The sequence below is a fragment of the Xyrauchen texanus genome, chromosome 16 (assembly GCF_025860055.1).
Source record: "Xyrauchen texanus isolate HMW12.3.18 chromosome 16, RBS_HiC_50CHRs, whole genome shotgun sequence".
NCBI classification, from domain to species: Eukaryota; Metazoa; Chordata; class Actinopteri; order Cypriniformes; family Catostomidae; genus Xyrauchen; species Xyrauchen texanus.
In genome coordinates, this window is record NC_068291.1 from 7,340,438 (window position 1) to 7,354,760 (window position 14,323).

The following is a 14,323-nucleotide window of genomic DNA, read 5'->3' on the forward strand; positions in this document are numbered from 1 at the left end:
AATTTGCACTGACTTGCTTCCTTCCAGCCTACCAAAATCAAAATACATGTACATATGACAGAAAGTTTCCTGAAATTATTATTATTTCCTGAATATTCATTGTTAATATTCCTTAATACTGGGCAATATGTCAGGACACCAAAGATCCATTAAATCAACATTTAGCCCATTATTTTTCTCTTAGTTGGATACCCTCCTCTTGTTTTTTCACATTTTTACCAAGCAAATCCAGATTTTGAATAAATTTTTACATTAATTGGCAATATTAACACCCAGGGATTTTTACTGTCAGTGGGATATTTGTCCCAAACCCTGGTTACGTTATGACCCTGATAAAAGCACTTCATAAACCTATACTGATAATTCAGTTAAGGTCTGTACTATTGAAAGACACTCACCTATAACTGAGTGTTATAAAGGCAAAGTAAAACCCTTCTCCATGTAGCTAAAGATTAGAGGGAAATGACCAAGAGGAGTGCGCTGCCCATAAGTAGGAGCAAAGCACATTTATTCACATTTTAATTTTTACAGTCTATGCACATTATCATCTTGTGATTATAAGTTGTTTACTATGCACCTCACACACTCAAAAATTATTAACCTTCATTTATTGTCTGAAAAACCCATTTCTGCTTTATCAAACCTATCAAATTTACTTTTGTTTGTGGAACCTAATTTGAACATTTTTGACTTGACTCTGTCTCTTATAGTGATAGGATGTTAGACTATGGGCAGACATACCTTGTGTGGAATCAATAAGACATTGGCACTTAAACAACTAAAAAAAGCTACATGCAATACAGTAAAATCCAAAGTATATTATACTGTAAAGTCAGCAAGATGTCTGTAATAGGGTATAATGACATGACATGTTTAGACTATACATCTAAAACTATTTTAAAAAACATTTAACAACATATAATTGCTTTATTATAATTATACATTAAATTGTTATGGCATAATATTAATCCAGAGACTGCTTGGAATATTTTAACTTTTAAAAATTAATTTGGCGCACAGCATGACTCTGAACAAAGTTAAAAGAAACATGATCTAATCCATACAATTAGCTTTGCTGGGGCACTTAATTTGTCAGGTTGATTCAGTCAGATATTAATAATATTTTTAACAGTTAATTTAGATATTACCACATGAATACAATTTTAGGTTACCTGACAAAACACTTTTTACCGTGTATTTCAATGAACTGCAGAAAAGCTAAAAGTTATTAAAATTCTAAAAATAAATAATTACCAGTTACAGTGCCTAGAATCGTCTAGGTTACGAATGTAACCTCCGTTCCCCGATGGAGGGAACAAGACGTTGTGTCGGAGAAGCGACACTAGGGGTCTCTCTTGAGCCACCGAATATACCTCTGATCTGTGAAAAAAGGCCAATGAGAAGTTGGCAGTCAGTATTTGCATACCCTGCCCCCGGACATACGGGTATAAAGGCGAGGCAAATACTAGAGTTCATTCAGGATTTTTCTGAGGAGCCGGAAATGGTCCGGCCATTACAGCAGCTCGGCTCAGCGAAGTGGCCAGGAAGGACACAAAGTCTCATTCCCTCCATCGGGGAACGGAGGTTACATTCTTAACCTAGACGTTCCCCGTCTGTCGCTCTCTCCACGTTGTGTCGGAGAAGCGACACTAGGGGTCCAATTTAAATCACGCCATGCGCTGAGCCGTGTACGTGGTCTGACACAGGAGCGAGCAGGTGTTTTTTATGTGCCAGACGACCAGCTGTATCAGACTACACGTACCCTTCCCCAATGCCCCACCAAAGTCGTCGGAATCCTTTTGGTTACCCTGACAGGGGAACAAGGTGACGCTTGCCAACCTGGGAACGGGCCAAGCCTGGCTGGGCCTCTTTTCTCTCTATGTTTCTCGCATAGAGCAATAGACAGCCGGGGCCCTTACACGCACTGAGGGAAGGGGGTCTTACCCAATTTCCTATTCTTTCAGGGGGAACAGACCCTGCGGAGACCACCCCTACCCAGCTGGGGAGGTAAGGTGGTGAATACATCACAAGTGTTTTTAGGCGACACGTGGAAGTGGCGCGGTGGTAGATCCAGCCTCAGCGAGGGGGGAGTTGCTACACAGGGCGACCGGAGGGCAGCCGAAACTTACCCAAAGGAAAACGTAGGTCCGCTCGTAAGGGGACCGTATCGCGGAAAATACACACAGGGGGAGTCCGCGTAGGAGTCTTCACACTGTGGAGCACCTATTCCAGTACAGGGTAGATTTGAGTACCCGCAGTGGATTGGGTCGGCAAGTTCCTCCGCCGAACTGCGGACCCATGAGGGCTAGGGAGGAATCGACCAGGGATTCGAGCTGAGTGGAATCTCCTGGGAAAAAAGACGCACAGTTTTACCTCAAGCAAGGGAAAGGGCGTATATGCAAGCCCGGTCAGCCCATCAGCGTGTTACCGAGTTCTACTGGCTCGGACCTGAGAAAACACGGGATGAAACCGACTCAACCCTGAGATTGTAGTATCTCGTAAAGGTGTTGGGTGTTGCCCAACCCGCTGCTCTACAAATGTCTGCCAGGGAGGTACCCCTGGCCAGTGCCCACGAGGACGCAACACTCCTTGTCGAGTGAGCTCGGACCCGCAAATGGGGGGGCACGGCCTGAGTGTGATAAGCCAGTGAAATGGCATCTATTACCCAGTGGGAAAGCCTCTGTTTGGAGACAGCGTTTCCTTTCCGCTGTCCCCCAAAGCATACAAAGAGCTGCTCAGAGTGTCTAAAGCTCTGCGTACGGTCCAGATAGGTACGCAAAGCACGTACCGGACACAGCAACGACGGGGCTGGGTCTGCCTCCTCCCGGGGCAGGGCTTGCAGGTTCACTACCTGGTCTCTGAAAGGCATGGTAGGAACCTTGGGCACGTAGCCCGGTCGCGGTCTTAGGATCACATGAGTGTCTACTGGACCGAACTCCAGGCAAGTGTCGCTGACAGAGAACGCTTGCAGGTCTCCGACCCTCTTGATGGAGGCGAGCGCAATCAGCAGGGCAGTCTTAAGAGAGAGGGCCCTGAGTCCAACTGATTCTAGTGGCTCAAAGGGAGGTCACTGGAGGCCCGCGAGGACTACCGAGAGGTCCCAGGAGGGGAACAGGCTTGGCCGGGAGGGATTTATCCTCCGAGCGCCTCTTAGGAAGCTGATGATTAACTCGTGCTTACCAAGGGACTTGCCATCTACTGCGTCGTGGTGGGCCGCGATAGCAGCAACATACACCTTCAAGTGGATGGGGACAGCCTCCCCTCCAACCTTTCCTGCAGGAATAGGAGCACTGACCTAACTGTGCACCTCTGTGGGTCTTCAGCCCGGGAAGAACACCAATTTGCGAACAAGCTCCACTTCAGGGCGTAGAGCTGCCTGGTGGAAGGGGCTCTGGCTTGATTGATCGTGTCTACGACAGTGGGTGGTAGGCCAGCTAGATCTTCAGCGTCCCGTCCAGGGACCAGACGTGGAGTTTCCAGAGGTCTGGATGTGGATGCCAGAGTGTGCCCTGCCCCTGAAAGAAGGTCCTTCCTCAGGGGAATTCGCCAGGGAGGGGCTGTAGCGAGGAGTACAAGGTCCGAGAACCAGGCCCGGGTGGGCCAGTATGGAGCCACTAGTGTGATTTGCTCCTCGTCCTCCCTGACCTTGCACAGCACCTGTGCAAAAAGGCTCACTGGGGGAAATGCGTACTTGCGCAACACCGTGGGCCAGCTGTGTGCCAGCGCGTCTGCCCCGAGGGGGGCCTCTGTTCGGCCATACCAGAGCGGGCAGTGGGAGGTCTCCCGGGAGGCAAGCAGGTCTACCTGGGCCTTGGCGAATCGTTCCCAAATCAGCTGAACCGACTGGGGGTGAAGCCTCCACTCTCCACTGGGCAAGCATTGTCGTGACAGCGAGTCCGCTACCACATTGAGTTTGCTGGGGATGTGAGTGGCACGCAGCGACCGGGCGCCCCAACCCAATCTGGATGCATCGGTAGTGACCAGGACGCGTGGGGACACCTGCTGCAGGGGCACTCCTGCCCGTAGAAAGCAGAGGTCTGTCCAGGGTTTGAGTGTTTGGCGTGCGGGGGTGATTATCACACGGTGCATGCTGTGGCGCCATGCTCGTCTCGGGACACAAGTCTGAAGCCAGTGCTGAAGCGGTCTCATATGCATCAACCCCAGTGGCGTGACTGCGGCGGAGGATGCTATATGCCCCAGGAGCCTCTGGAAGAGTTTTAGAGGGACCGTTGTGCCTGGCTTGAACTTTGCAAGGCATTTCAGCACCGACTGTGCACGCTCGTTGGTGAGACGTGCGGACATTGAGACTGAGTCTAACTCCATGCCGAGAAAGGAGATGCTCTGAACCGGAGTGAGCTTGCTATTTTCTCGGTTGACCAGAAGCCCCAAGCGGCTGAGGTGTTTGAGCACCTGGTCTCTGTGAACGCATAGTAACTCTCGGGAGTGGGCCAGTATGAGCCAGTCATCGAGGTAGTTGAGTATGCGGATGCCGGCTTCTCGGAGCGGGGCAAGAGCTGCCTCTGCGACTTTCGTGAAGACGCGAGGGGACAGAGACATGCTGAAGGGGAGGACTTTGTACTGAAATGCCTGGCCATCGAACGCGAACCGTAGGAAGGGTCGGTGTCGCGGCAGAATTGTGTACGCGTCCTTCAGGTCTATCGCTGCGAACCAATCTAGGTGCCGGACGCTTGTTAAGATAGACTTTAGCGTGAGCATTTTGAACGGGAGTTTGAGCAGTGCTCGGTTTAAAACTCGCAGGTCCAAGATTGGTCGTAAGCCGCCGCCTTTGTTGGGTACAACGAAGTAAGGGCTGTAGAAACCCTTCTTCATTTCGGTTGGAGGGACAGGCTCGATCGCGTCTTTGAGTAGAAGAGTAGCAATCTCCGCGCGCAGGGATTGGGCATGTTCGCCGTGCACTGTGGTAAAGCGGACGCCCGCGAAGGGGGGCGGGGGCCTGGCAAACTGAATTGCGTAACCGAGTCGGATGGTCCGGGCCAGCCAGCGTGACGGGTTGGGAAGTGAAAGCCACGCATCAAATCTCCGTGCTAGGGGCACCAAGGGGACGAGTATTTTTGATGTACCCGGTGGAGCTTCGCAGCGGGGCGGAGCAGGTAAAGTGCCGTCGGGAGGCAAGGGTGCGTCCCGAGGCTTCGGTGCTGAGAAAAGACTCGAAGCACTTACCTTGCTCCGCGCACCTGGCAGGGGGCGGGTTAGTGACTGAGGAGGAGGTCTTATGGTGGCGTCCTCTGGACTCCTCAGAACCGTCCGGCCGGGGGTCAGTCGTGGGGCTGAAGGCGGACCTGTGGCCGCGTCCAGCCTGCCGGGACTGTTGAGATCTGGGGGCAGAGTGCCGTGAGAATGGCATTTGCGGGCCAGATGACCCAGAGGCAAAGGAAATAGCTCTTTTATTGAGAATTTGGGTACCGCAACCCTGGTTAAGGGGAGCGGCAAATGAAATGTATTCAAAACAAAATTCTCCTCCCGGCCCTCCACCGGGGGACGGAGCGGTCTTACCATCTCCGTCTTGGGCTCTGGGTCGTCCGTCTCAGGAGCGCCTGGGAGCCTTCCGGAGATCGCCTCCGTCTGTTTCCTCACCGCTGAGAACTGCTGGGTAATGTCCTCGACGGTGTCGCCGAAGAGGCCGAACTGGGAGACTGGGGCGGCGAGAAAGCGAGTCTTGCCGGTCTCACGCATCTCGACCAAGTTCAGCCACAGGTGTCGTTCCTGGACCACGAGGGTGGCCATTGCCTGCCCGAGTGACTGCGCCGTGACCTTTGTGGCTCTGAGGGCGAGGTCGGTCGCTGAGCGCAGTTCCTGCAGCACATCGGGATCAGGGCTACCCACGTGCAATTCTTTGAGCGCCTTGGCCTGGTGGACTTGCAGGAGGGCCATGGCGTGCAGGGCAGAAGCGGCCTGTCCAGCGGCGCTGTAGGCCTTCGCTGTCAGCGAGGATGTTGTCCTACAGGCCTTGGAGGGGAGTACAGGGCGACCCCGCCAGGTGGTAGGGTTTCCGGGGCATAGGTGAAGCGCAACAGCCCTATCCACCGGGGGAATCGGCATGTATCCGTGGACCGCTCCGCCGTCGAAGGTAGCGAGAGCGGATGAGCGAGTGGCTTTGCGAGAGGTGAAAGGCGCTCTCCAAAGTGACGTCAGCTCATCATGCACTTCCGGGAAGAATGGGACTGGGGGGGCGTGGCGCCCAGACCCCAGGAACCAGTCATCCAACCGCGATGGCTGTGGGGAGGATGGAGGGTTCCAATCCAAGCCCACGCTGGCGGCGGCCCGGGAAAGCATGTCGGACATCTGAGCGTCAGCCTCAGCCTGGGGGTGCTGGCCCGAAGGTGGCAGCCCAGGGGAGTCATCCGCGTCAGATGCCGCGTTCTCCAATGCAGCGGCGAGCTCATCCGTTTCGAGCTCTAGAGCATAGGCAGGCTGGCTGTGAGGCGAGCCGCTGTTGCCTCGAGCCCGGACGGGAGTTAACGAGCGTGCTGGGGAATGGGTGGTCCACGGGTCTCTGGTACCCGACGGAGCAGCACCCGCTGCCGCCCCCAAATCGCCTCCAGCGTCACTTGCACCGTCCTCAATCCCGTGGGAAGAAGGAGCAATGCGAGGTGCGGCTGGAGTGGCTTGTTCTCGGTTGAAAACAAGTCGCGACCGCAACGTTGTCATGGTCATGCTCTCACAGTGAGAACATGAACCATCCACAAACGCAGCCTCGGTGTGATCGCTACCCAGACACACGAGACAACGCCTGTGGCCGTCTGAAATGGAGAGCACTCTACCGCATCCAGGAACTACACACCGGCGGAACGGCATCTTTATAAAGACGCGTCCTGAAAAGGACGTTCACGCTCGCTGTGTTTGCTCTTTTAGAGGAAATTACTCTTAAATAAAATCACTCTTTTAAGAAACTCTTTCGAGTTTTTATCTGCGCTGTCGAAGCGCCCAGGTGCAACAATGCACAGCCGTGCACAGGATAGGAGAAAGCCGCTGTTATGCGCCGTCAAATCCAACAGCATGCAGATCGTCAGAGGAATACACGGGTGTGTGTAACTCATAGCAGACAGCATACAAGACCATCGGCTCCGAAGAAAATTTCTGAATGAACTCTAGTATTTGCCTCGCCTTTATACCCGTATGTCCGGGGGCAGGGTATGCAAATACTGACTGCCAACTTCTCATTGGCCTTTTTTCATAGATCAGAGGCATATTCGGTGGCTCAAGAGAGACCCCTAGTGTCGCTTCTCCGACACAACGTGGAGAGAGCGACAGAAGGGGAAATACACTTTCCCTTATACATTCATATAATTTTGTAACTCAAGATTTATTAACTTGATGTTGAATAAAAAAAGTTCATAGCATTTGTCAACAAACCAATAAAAAAGAACAATAATACTAAACAGGTTGTTACTTACCAATTGTGGTGACCACTGTTCCAGCAAAGAAAAACGAACTGCTATAGTCCCAGTGGCAGTGGTTGGTAGAATTTCCTGATGGATTAACCCCATTTTCCCAAGGATCTACAATCACCTTTAGTGGGACAAGAAATGACACAGTTTCACCAGAGTATGAAGAAAATTGGGTTTCCTGTGTGTTGGAATTTCTCAGTGGTCTACCAGATGTTTGACACCCTGCATTGTACGAGTAAGTAACTGGTTCCTTTGACAACAACTGATTATTCATCCAATAATTTGAGTCTGGGTCTCTCCATCACACTTGTGCCAGGAGCACACATTGTTTAATGTTTCACCTGAAGCCAAGAAGATCACTCAAACACAAAGTCCCTCACACCCATCATAATAAGAATAAAGATCATAATAATTTGAGCAGCTATTCTCTTCATTTACCTGCTCAGGACAATAGTACCATTGACCCTATTATGTCATTTGAAAGATGTTTGAGTTTTGTGACTGATGTGTGTGTGTGTGTGTGTGCCTTACTATATGGACAGTTGACATGAAGTACTTTAGGAAAATTTGAAAATAAAAATGTCCTGTGTGGTAACATTACACCTCATCTACAACTGTTTTAAATAGCATTTTGCTAATTATTTTATCATCATTATGAATGCAGTTTTCCTCAATTTAATTGAGAGACTACATGGAAATAGTACTTTTAAAAATGTATCAGACATACTGCAGGTCTATTTTAACTATATGAAAATAATATTTGAAACATGTGTTATATACAGGGGTCAAATAGAAAATAATTATCCATATAGTTCTAAATATACCGTAAACCGTAAATGTAAATGCTGAATATATTGTTTTTAAATGCCAAAGCTTAGTAAAAATGAAATCCCAGCTTTTATGATAGTTTTTTCAGGTTGTTGCAATTCTTCCAGTTGCTATTTGGTACATTTGTTTTCAAACAATGGCCTGACTTCTCACAGGGAAGTTGTAACAAGGGCAATATATCTCAGTAGGTATTTGTAGATCATTGTGATAAATGATCGGTACAGAAGTACAATATAATTTGTGTATTATTAACAGGTTACTTTAAATGTGCTGGGCTCTTTAAGAACGTTTGTTCCCCCCCCCGTGATGTGCATGTACGGAACACACACACGGATGTGGGCAGTTGAATATACGGGATCGTGTTGACAAGCAGAGCGGTTTATAAAAAGCATTGCATTCACTAATGGCAGTTGCTGTGTAATTCATCGGACATGCAACATGGTGTCAGAAGACGACACGGACCTTTCACCCATGAGTGAACCAACGGTGTAAGAAGACACTGGCTGATCTGCTCGTTATAGTTTTCTCACGACCGCGCACGCAGTGAGTGATAATGGCGGACTGTTTTAGAAGACCAGACCCGCTCACTTTTGATGTAAATATTACCGACAATTGGCGAATTTTTGAGCAAGAGTATGACATTTTCATCGCCGCAGCACACTATGATAAGCCTGCCAGGACAAGGGCATATATCCTCCTCAATCTTGCAGGGTCGGAAGCCATTGAACGGGAGCGTTCATTTGTCTATGCAGCGGAGGTGCGTGCACCAGGCGAGGGCGGCGCGATCGTAACTCCCGCGGAATCCAGAGAGGATCCGGAGTGCCTGAAAAGGAAATTTCGTGAAATATGCAACCCACAACAAAATAAAACAATGGAGAGGCACAAGTTTCACTCAAGGAATCAGAAACAAGGTGAGGCTATTGAGGCTTTCATCAGCGATCTCAAGATTAAAGCTAAAAGTTGTCATTTTGGAGAATTGACTGATGAGCTGATCTGTGATCGGATTGTGTGTGGCATCAACAATGAAAATTTAAGGAAATTACTGCTAAGAGACAGCGAATTAACTCTGATCAAAGCAATCTCAATTTGTCGCATACATGAAATGACAGAAGAAAATAATAAGACGTTGGCTAGCCTACCTCAGACTGCAACTAACGTTGATGCAATACAGCCATTTTCCAGCAGGTGGCGTCAAAACACAAAACATAAACAAAGAACAGAACAATACGATTCAACTATAACCAATTGCAGAAATTGCGGAGGTAATCATGCAGCAAAGAAAGAAAAGTGCCCTGCTTTCGGACAACAATGTCATAACTGCAAGAAAGTGAATCACTACAAGAAATGTTGCAAAGCATACAGTCAATTTGGTCAGAAGAAATTTAATCACAGGAAAGCGGTACATGAACTGGAGGTAGACAAACCCCCTGACCATGATGACACCTTTTATGTTGATGGCATTGAACTTGACAAGTGTGTCAACGTTGTTAACCCTTACATGCCAGTGCTGGAGGAGGGATTTGTCACTGTACACATAAACAAAACTCCAATCGAGATGAAAATTGACACTGGGGCAAAATGTAACGTAATGTCACAAAAGACTTTCGAACGAATTGCCAACAACGAACGGCCAGTGAAACATTCAGATACACCTAACCTTGTAGCTTATGGTGGAGCTAAAATTGAAAGGAAAGGTTTGGTCTCATTGCAATGTAGCCTGAATGGGCAAAATTATCCACTGTCATTCTTTTTGGTGGATCAAGATGTTCAACCGCTGTTGGGATTCCGTGCATGCCTTGACATGGCGATCGTTACAATCAGATCAGATGTGCATCATATCAGTATGGAGGGCAGCACCGGAGATATTCTTACAGAGTACAAGGACTTATTTACTGACCAGCTCGGAGAACTTCCAATTACGTATTCTATGACAGTAGACCCCAGCGTGCAGCCAGTAGTTCGCCCTGCTCATCGCATTCCTCTGGCAATGCAAAGCCGTGTCAAAGCAGAACTGGACCGCATGCAGAGCCTTGGCGTCATAACGGCAGTCCCAGAGCCGACGGATTGGGTTTCGTCCATGGTGGTTACACACAAAAAGGACAGGCAAGAAATCAGGTTGTGTATTAACCCAAAAGATCTTAACATGGCTTTAAAAAGACCCCATCACCCTATGCGTAGCGTAGAGGAAGTAGCATCTCGCATGTCAGGAGCAACCGTATTTTCCGTGCTAGACGCAAAGAGCTCTTTCTGGCAGGTACGCCTCGACCAAAAGTCCTCCATGATGACAACATTTAGCACTCCATTTGGGCTTATAGATTTCTCCGTATGCCCTTTGGCATTAACTCCATAGCGTAGGTGTTCCAGCGCTCAATGGAGCAGCTCTTTTCAGGGTACCCCTGTGCGATTATTGTTGATGACATTATCATTGGAGGTTGCAACCCTGTTGAACATGACATCAACCTGAAAAGGGTTTTGAACAGAGCACGTGAAAATCAAACTCAAGCTAAACCCTGTCAAATGCAAATTTCGGCAGGACCAAGTCAGCTATGTGGGCCATATCTTTACAAGAGAAGGCCTAAAACCAGATCCTTCCAAAACAAAAGCAATTTCTGAGATGCCAGCCCCGAAGGATGTCCTTGCATTACAGCGCTTCCTCGGAATGGTAAATTATCTGGGGAAATTTATCCCAAACTTCAGCGACATTGCTGCGCCCCTCAGAGAGCTAACACACAAAGAGACAGTATGGTGCTGGTACCAGCAACACCAACAAGCATTTGACACCCTCAAGTCATGTTTGTCCACTCCACCTGTGTTATCATACTACGACGTGAAGAAGCCAGTTACGTTAACCTGTGATGCTTCCAGCTCGGGCTGGGTGCTGCATGCATGCAGGAGGGAAAACCAGTTGCGTACGCGTCTCGCACACTCACAGACACAGAGACACGGTATGCGCAGATAGAGAAGGAGCTGCTAGCCGTCGTATTTGCCTGTACAAAGTTCAGGGATTATGTATATGGGAAACCCACACTCGTTGAGACGGACCACCAGCCCCTGGTAACTATTCTGAAAAAACCAATCCACACAGCTCCTGCATGATTACAAAGGATGATGCTCAGGTTACAGTGCTATGACATCACCCTGGTGTACAAGAAGGGTAAGCTCATGTACCTTGCAGACACCCTATCTAGAGCTCCAGACACTCAAGTCCAACAAGACACTGAAAATGACACATTCGAGGTCATGTCCATCAACTACATTTCCACTGCTAGACTGGAGGAACTCAGAAAGCATATGGCGGAGGATGATGTGTTACAGGATCTAAGCACTGTGATTCAACGAGGTTGGCCAATTAAAGAACATGGCGTGTGGCCCACTGTGAGTCCGTACTTTCCCTACAGAGATGATCTAGCTGTGGAAAACGGAATAGTGATGAAAGGCCACAAAACAGTCATTCCTCGCTCAATGCAGAGAGAATATATCGAAATAGTCCACAGAGGCCACCCAGGGCTGGACGCTACCAAACACAGAGCAAGAGGTATCATTTTCTGGCCAATGATGACGGCTGACATCACGGCAGAACTCCTCTCATGCTCAGTCTGCAACAGCGCAAAGCCACACCAACAAAAAGAACCATTAAGACCATACCCAGTTCCAGACCTGCCTTGGTCCACGGTGGCAACAGATATGTTCGAGTGGCATGGACAAAATTATCTGGTGCTTGTGGACTCATACTCGGGTTGGTATGAGATTGACTTTCTCCGCAACATAACGTCATCAGCTGTAATCATGAAACTAAAGAGGCATTTCTCAGTGCACGCACACCTCATACACTCATTTCTGATAATGCTAGTCAGTATACGTGTCAGCAATTCAGAGACTTTGCCAAACAGTGGGACTTCATTCATGTCACCAGTAGTCCAGAGTACCCACAGTCGAATGGCCTGGCAGAAAGAGCGGTTCGCAGCGCAAAACAGCTGATGGAGAAATCCCACAGAGATGGCACGGACATGTTTCTTAACCTCCTGAATCTGAGAAACATTCCTCGTGACCCAACATTGGGTTCCCCTGCACAACGCCTGTTGTCACGACAGACACGGTCAGCCATTCCTGTTAACTCTAGACTGTTAGAGCCAGCCCCAAAATATACCAAGCAAGTCACTGCACAAAAATAAAAGAGGTGAACAAGGAGCCTCGCTCATACACCATCCAATGCAATGGGAGAACATACAGGAGGAACCGACGCCACATCCTTCCTGTAGCAGAGCCCCCCCCCCACCACGGCTCACCCCAGAGAACATTGACTTTCAAAGCACCGCTACCCATTTACCGGACTCACCACAAATACACCTCCCACAACCAGAATCCACACCTACTAAGTGGACAAAGAACACAGGACAGTCTCCCACTAAGGTCAATAATGCGCCTTACATAACGCGTTCAGGTCGCATAAATTTTAGTTTTGTAATTAAATACATTAATATATTGGCACAATTATATTTTTGTCTACAAAACTAATTTCAAACATTTAAACATACACCAGATCAAAAGGTTTTTAAGATCATGAGAAACATTTCAGGCAAGTGACCACAAAGTTTTGAATGGTATATTAGGCACTTAAGATGCTTCACTAAACATTTGTCTTAAGAAGATTTATATCTGGTGAATTCTTCAAGAAGCTTGGAACATCCTATCTGCCAACAACCAAGAAAAACTGTGTCCAGGTGTACCTAGGAGAATTGGTGCTGTTTTAAAGGCAAAGGTGGTCACACCAAATATTGATATATTTCTTTTCTTTTAAGTTTACTGGTCTTTGTATGATGTTAATATATATCCAGACTCAAATTTATATATTCAGATTTGCAACAATATATTCAGATTTGAAACTATACATTTTGATTTTTAAATATATATTCTGAATTTCTGATTCTATATTCAGATTTACAACTACCTTTATATATTTTGGATTTATTACTAAAATTCTGGATCTGTAACTATATATTTGAATTTGTATCTATACATTCAGATTAAAAATAATATATATTTAGATATATAACCAATGTTTACATTCAGAATAATTGTTTCCTGTTTATCACCATAATTAGAATCTCATAATAACTATATAATTTTATGTTTGGTAAATTATAATATGTTAATTATACAGAATAAATTGAGATGGGGTCTGTATATTTTTGTAAGACTTTGAAAGAAAACATAGAAAGCAAAAAGGGCTGTGGTTATTTATCTCTGTCCATTCTGATGAAAGAAAGTGCTGCTCCCTTATGCAAATGACTGTTCAGCACCTTATTGCTCAAACAAATGTATTCAGAGTCATGCAAAATAGCCAATCATAAGCAAAATAAAAAGATCTCAGTCTTAAGATTTTTAAGCAAAATAAATGTCAATAATGGAAACTAGTAGCAGGCAAAAACTAAAATTTAGAACCTCTGTAAAGTAGAATGTCATTTTAAATATATGGTTACAGACTATTTCAAAGAGTCACAAAAATTATTATTCACAATATATAAATACATTAATAAAAGTATTTTCTCAGAAGAGGCTCTTTGTATTAAAGTCCAGTTTACCATTGATTAAAAAAAGCCTTTTACTACTAAACCTACAAAAAAAATACAGACATTTACTATGGATTAGTGAAACACCTTGGTGAAACAACAAAATGACCAGCAAAATGACCAGAAACATCTAACAGGCAGCTTTATAATGAAAAAGGAAAAAAGATAAAAAATAAAAAAACTGTCGTAACCTCCGTTTCCTGATGGAGGGAACAAGACGTAGTGTCAATTTAGTGACACTAGGGGTCTATCTTGAGAGCCAGAGAAACCTTCAGATCTTTGAGAAAAGGCCAATGAGAATTGGCGAGTAGAATTTGCCACTCCCCCGACATACATAAAGGGAGGCTGGAATTTGGATTCATTCAGGTTTTTGCACTGAGGATCCGAGACAAGGTCCCGGCCATTACAGCGGTGTAGTTCAGCCTGTGGCAAGAGGGACACAGTGTCTCATTCCCTCCATTAGGGAATGGAGGTTACGACGAGACGTTCCCCTTCTGTCACTCACTAGACATTGTG